Raw genomic sequence first — 7,243 nt, forward strand, 5'->3', positions numbered from 1 at the left:
AATTCGTGTTTATCCCACCAAGTTCTCACGCTCCATGTTGTTGTGGTCCACAGGGGGGTATCGGGTGAAAGTGTCCGCAGACGAGGGAGTTTTGGTTGAATGGATCGGTCCAACGACACCAAGAGAGCTCTGTGAAAGTGTTGTGAGAAACCAAAGGTCAGTGTTGATATATCACGTTACTATTCTACTTAAGTTTCATAGTCATTTCAATCAGGAGAGACTTAGTTGAAGTTGATAACATTTGTATTGCCGTGTGCGCAATAGTGTTTTTGGAGATTAGACCCCATCATACTGTGATGAATTAGGGGGGAGGGGAAGCCGACTAGAAAGAGAAACCCCCTCGGGGTCTAGACACTGGTGGTGGTGAATACTAAGGGAAAATTAAACCCGGAGTGATGAGGGTTCTTCTGGGCTGTCCTGCCTTGGATCTGAACAGCTGGAGGTGGAGGAGGGTTGCATCAATTCTCCTGAACGATGCTGACGGGGGAGAGAAGAGCGGATTTAAACATTTTGCCTGGTGTGCTGATTGGCTGTGGGAAATGAGACGCAGCCGATTGGTTTAGCTGGGGTGAGTTGCGCCTTTTGCTAATTGAGAAAGGGGGCGAGTGAGTGAGGGAGAATTGTGAATGAGACCGTGGGAACCAGTCTTCCTGAAAGAATTTACTCTGAGCTTCATTTTAACACAAACCACAAACATGTCGTTTCTTCCCATAAACTAAACCAGGTAGTTTTTCTGTGAAGACGGAAGTTAGTTAGTTGTGTAATGCTGGAAATGAAAATGTGTTGCTCTGTGAATACACACAAATAAATAAAAACTTTACGGGAGATAACCGTTGTATGGACACATTGCGTTGAGTCATGAACTGTATTAATGGGTATTACTCTAACTCCAAGTATTGCATCCATGCAGGCCATTATATCCAAAGTGTTGGTAGAAATGAAGCTAACTTCTGCTCATATGAAGCCTTAGATGTTGTTCTTCAGCTTTCAACGGGACATTATCCCCTTACGTTTGTTACACAGCTCCCTGCCACACATGAGAGAGTTCCCTCTTCTACTTATTCTTCATGTGGTTGCTGTATTTTATCATTGCTCACCTCTCTTGGCGGCTCAGCAAGCATAGCGGGCCGACAGGAAACAGAACAATCTGAACAAGGGGGGGGGGGGGGGAGGGGGGTCTGAGTGATGGATAACCAAGGGAGGAGAGGGAGGGCTGTGAGGGAGAGGTGAAGAGAGAGCATGGGAAATGTGGGAGACGATTAACCGAAATGTACTGAAGTTGCTGAGTCATAAAATATGAATCTATTTATTTTGTACTCTTATACTAAAAGTCATTTCCTGTATTGTCGTGAGAAATGGACGTACGCAATCAACGTTTCCCTTCCGGTTGAAGCAACGCGACGATGTGTGTGTATTTCTTCCTTCGTCGTCTGTTAACAATGTTCACGGTATTCCCTAAGAAGGCAACGTCAACAGACTTTGGGCCCAGGAGGGAACTCGGAAGCCGGAGGAACCGTTTATGTTTCGATGGAGACGAGACAAAAAACGATGAGATGTAGGAGACAACGTTTTTGGGCCACCTGCGACTGCTAGGATGGAAATCTGCCAGAAGAGCCAGGTGAGGAGGAAGATGGCGACGACGATGATCAGAACAATGAAGAAGCCTTGCTGAATGGATTCAGGCACTGGATGATAAAAGCCTTTCCCTGGTAAAGAGAGAAGCAGCGGACAACGGGAGGAAGCGCTACAGATATTGAGGGTTGATCAGCCTCTCAAAGAGAAAGAGAGGCCTGTTGCTCTAATGATGTAGTGATGTTCCTTCCTTCCTTCCTTCCTTCCTTCCTTCCTTCCTTCCTTCCTTCCTTCCTTCCTTTCTTCCTTCCTTCCTTCCTGGGCTTTTTGCATAACATGGTGTCCGTTTACAAGTACAAACCTGTCCAATAAAAGGTCTCCTATGCATTACCAGTTAATTGTGAGCAGACTTTCGTACTTTTGTCTTAAATTATTACATGTTTTTTGGGATCTATATATGAATTTCATGTTTCTATAAAACGAAGCCTTTTGTAACTGAATACACTTTTCAATACCTCCAATCTAGGTAGTACTCTACTGTGTTGGTATTCAACAAAGGACTTCTGTTCAATCAATCAATCAATCAATGTTTATTTATATAGCCCAATATCACAAATGTTACATTTGTCTCAGTGGACTTCACAGTTTGTACAGAATATCAGTATGACAATACGACACCCTCTGTCCTTAGACCCTCACATCGTACAAGGAAAAACTTCCAGAGAAAACCCCACAGTTTAAAGGGAAAAATGGGAGAAACCTCGGGGAGAGCAACAGAGGAGGGATCCCTCTCCCAGGACGGACAGACGTGCAATAGATGCCGTGTGTAAATTGAAAAGATAATACATTTGCAACATAGGTAGTCCAAATGTTTTGAAATGCATGTGTGTATAATAAGAAGATGAATCCACGAGGATATCCATCCAGGACTTATGATCCAGGACCGCAGCCACGACTCAAGATCCAGGACTCGCAATCCATGACACAGGACCGCAGGATCATCCATGACTCCGGATCCCGGCGTATATAGACACCAAAAAGAAAGAAATTTGGGGAAGCTGGGTTAATCGGAACATGAGAGTACACAGGTATAGACAGAGAGAAGGAAGAAGTAAGATGTCCCCCGACAAACTAAGCCTATATCAGCAAAACTAGGGGCTGAATCTAATCAGCCCTAACTATAAGCTTTATCAAAAAGGAAAGTCTTAAGCGCACTCTTAAAAACGGATAGGGTGTCTGCCGTCCGAACACAAACTGGAAGCTGATTCCACAAAAGTGGAGCTTGATAAGAAAAGGCTCTGGCTCCCATTGTACTTTTAGAGACTCTAGGAACAACCAACAACCCTGCATTCTTGGAACGCAATGCCCTAGTAGGACAATAGGGTATAATGAGTTCTTTAAGGTAAGATGGCGCCTGCCCATTAAGGGCTTTGTAGGCGAGAAGAAGAATTTTAAATTCTATCCTGTGTTCTATAGGGAGCCAGTGTAAGGCAGCCAGAACAGGAGTAATGTGGTCCCTTTTCCTAACTCTGGTTAGTACACGAGCTGCAGCATTTTGAATCAGCTGAAGCGACTTGACTGACTTCTTGGTACACCCTGATAATAAGGAGTTACAATAATCCAGCCTTGAAGTAACAAATGCATGGACTAGTTTCTCTGCATCGTTTTGAGGCAAGATATGCCTGATTTTTGCAATGTTACGTAGATGGAAGTAGGCGGTCCTTGAAATTGATTTTATGTGGGCGTTAAAGGATAAATCCTGATCAAATATAACACCAAGATTCCTTACAGTCTCACTGGAGGCCAAATTAATGCCATCCATAGTTAATATATCTTTAGATAATTTGTTTCGTAGATTCTTCGGGCCAAGTACAATAACTTCAGTTTTGGTCGTGTTTAACATCAAAAAATTTAAGGTCATCCACGTTTTTAAGTCCTTGAGGCAGTCTTGAATTTTATTTAGATGATTAATTTCATCAGGCTTGATTGATAAATATAGTTGAGTATCATCCGCATAACAATGAAAGTTTACAGAATGATTCCTTATAATATTGCCTAATGGAAGCATATATAGGGTGAACAAAATAGGTCCAAGCACTGAGCCCTGTGGCACTCCATGGCTAACTTTGGTTTGCATGGAAGATTCATCGTTGACACGTACAAACTGAGAGCGTTCAGATAGATAAGACCTAAACCAGCCTAAAGCAGTTCCCTGTATGCCAACTAAGTGCTCTAGTCTTTGCAATAGGATATCATGGTCGATAGTATCAAATGCAGCACTAAGATCGAGTAAGACAAGAATAGAGACAAGTCCCTTGTCAGAGGCTATTAGAATGTCATTTGTGACTTTAACCAGAGCTGTCTCTGTGCTATGTTGTGTTCTAAAGCCAGACTGAAAATCTTCAAATAAATCATAGTTTCTTAAGTAATCACACAGCTGTTTTGCGACTGCTTTCTCAAGAATTTTTGAGAGGAACGGAAGATTAGAAATAGGTCTATAGTTGGCTAAAACCTCTGGATCGAGGTTGTGCTTTTTAAGAAGCGGTTTTATCACTGCTACTTTGAATGATTTTGGAACATAGCCTGATAATAAAGACATATTCATAATATTTAATAAAGAAGTGCTAATTAATGGAAAAACTTCTTTTAACAGCTTAGTTGGAATCGGGTCTAAGATACACGTTGATGGTTTAGAAGAGAGAATCATTGAATTTAATTGTTCCAGGTTTATGGCTGAAAAGCATTCTAGTTTACTATCTAGTGTAATATTATTAGAACTTACGTTTCCGGGAGCTGTTGATAACACTATACTGGTCAAAGGCAAGAGGTCATTGATTTTGTTTCTAAGAGTAACAATTTTATCGTTAAAAAAGCACATAAAATCATTACTACTGAGTGCTATGGGAATAGAAGGCTCAGTCGAGCTGTGGCTCTCTGTCAGCCTGGCTACAGTGCTGAAAAGAAATCTTGCATTATTCTTATTCTCATCTATTAATGAAGAGTAGTATGCTGCTCTCGCTTTACGCAGTGCTTTCTTATATTCATTGAGAGTAATATGCCAAATTAAACGAGATTCTTCAAGTTTAGTGGAACGCCATATCCTTTCAAGTTGTCTCGACTTTTGCTTTATTTTGCGGGTTTCGGCATTATGCCATGGAGCTAATCTATGTTGTTTTATTTTCTTCTTTTTCAAAGGAGCAACAGAGTCTAATTTTATTCGCAGCGCATCTGTAGCACTATCAACAACATGATCAATTTGGGGGGGTGTACATTTTGTATAAGTTTCCTCCCCTACATGCAGACATGCTATCGAGTTAAGTATTGGTGGAATCTCTTCCTTAAATTTGGCTATAGCACTAACAGATAGGTTTCTGCTGCAGGAGCTTTTGGCTAATGCTTTGTAGTCTAGTAACAGTACTTCAAAAGTTACTAAGAAATGGTCGGATAAAGCAGGATTATGCGGTTCGACTAATAGTTGCTCAATTTCAATACCATAAGTCAGAACAAGGTCAAGAGTGTGATTATAGCAGTGGGTTGGTTTATTTACACTCTGACAGAAACCAACAGAATCTAATATAGAATTAAATGCAACAGTAAGGCTATTTTTATCATCGTCAACATGAATATTAAAGTCACCTACGATAATTACTTTATCTGTTTTAAGTACCAAAGCTGATAAAAACTCAGAGAATTCTGATAAGAATTCTGAATAAGGACCTGGTGCACGGTACACTGTAACAAATAAGATTGGCTGCAAAGTTTTCCAGGTCGGATGCGTAAGACTGAAAATGAGGCTTTCAAAGGAGGTATAATTTAATTTTTGTTTAGTATTGATAAGTAAACTTGAGTCAAAGATTGCTGCAACTCCACCTCCTCGGCCCGTGCCTCGGGCAATATGAGTATTGATATGGCTGGGTGGAGTGGCCTCATTTATGCTGACATATTCTTCATGTCTCAACCAAGTTTCAGTGAGACAGCATATATCAATATTATAATCTGATATTAAATCATTTACCAGTATTGCTTTAGATGCTAGAGATCTTATGTTTAAGAGACCACATTTAATCTTCCTGTTTTGTTGCACTGTAGTAGTTGTTACATTTACTTTTATTAGGTTATTATGTATGACACCTCTATTAGGTTTTACCTTAAATTGTCCTTGGGCAGACACACACACCGTTAATATTGGGTATTTTATTGGGGTCGGGATTCTGTTCACCTGTGAAGGTGAAGACGTACGTTAGGCTCTCCGTCTTGTTTTAACACCTACAAGATTATATATTGTACATGCTTGCACCAGTAGCAGGAGCATTACATGTGGGAAGCAGCTGGGAAATGCGCAATTCGTGACCATTCAGAGTTTCGAAAGGCTAGTCCAATTCATACTGGACACTAAAAGGATGTCTAGCTATTCTGCTATTTCTAGACTAGAGGAGAATAGAAAGACATTTGGGTTAGAAATCTGTTATTTCCTCCGTGAGTCTGTCGGACGATGACTGTGTTTACCCGGCTGTCTGACCCTTTACTGAAGCAGGAAGTGATGCAGAGCTGAACTGCAGCTGGAAACAAACCGTCTTTATGAGGCAGCATGGGGAGCACTCGCTGTGTAATTAGCAGGTTATACCATCGCAGACCAACCACTAGAAAGGAGTGACTGTCCCAGTTTGACTTCACAAAGGCCTGCTCATCCAAAGGAATTCCCCTCTCGGAGGATCTTAAACTCTCAGAGAGGTGTTTCTTCTACTGTTTGTTGTTTTGATGATTCCCTCAGCCTACCTCTGGTCTTTTGGTGCACCTTTTAAATATACAACCGTTCCTGATATGCTCCAAAACCACATCTTTACCTTGATGGCTTCCTGCACTTGTGAATGGCTTTAAATAATCTTATGATATGACTCTGAGACGTCAAATTGTATTGAGACAAATGGCTCAATTTCCAATATCGAGTAATTTCCAGGAAAATGTGAAGCTCAGAAAACTGGTCTTTGCTTAGTGAGGTCTTTAATAATAATAATAATAATGCATTTTATTTATAGAGTGCTTTTCTTGAAACTCAAAGACACTTTACCGAGTAAAAATTCATAAAAACATAGTTAAAACAACACACTTAAAATATATAAAACACAAAATTAGTTACAGATTAAAAGAGGTGAGTTTTGACTTGTGATTTGAACATGGTGAGATTGGGGCAGTCACAGAAGGCTTTATGTATATTTCAACCAGTCTAAGTCATGTGATCTTGCCATGTGGAGGTTGGCCACTGCGCCAAAATCACATAACAATACAGGAAGTATGAAGCTAGAATACATTGTTCACTTAAAGGCTTGTAGAGAAACTGCATGCTTCACCTCCATGTGTTTGACCTCCGATACATGCTTTACTATTCCACTGAAGGTTTCCCACGACCCAAACATGCTAAATACTGATCCTTGATTTACACACCATCTCTATCAACAATAAAACTGTCTATTTATGTCAAAGCTGCTTGGTTTTTCATCTACACAGACGTCAAGATATACACAGAAGCTGTTGCAATGCGGCTGATATATTTCACGGGGTTCTCCGTGCACATGCATGGCTCTCTGGCTGCAGGACACCCAGATGTTTGATCCGCCAACATCTGCTGCCTTCTTTGTTACATCTGGAGAGAAAAAACGCAGCATGTGTTTTA

The sequence above is a fragment of the Notothenia rossii genome (genome assembly GCF_949606895.1).
Source record: "Notothenia rossii genome assembly, chromosome: 1".
NCBI classification, from domain to species: Eukaryota; Metazoa; Chordata; class Actinopteri; order Perciformes; family Nototheniidae; genus Notothenia; species Notothenia rossii.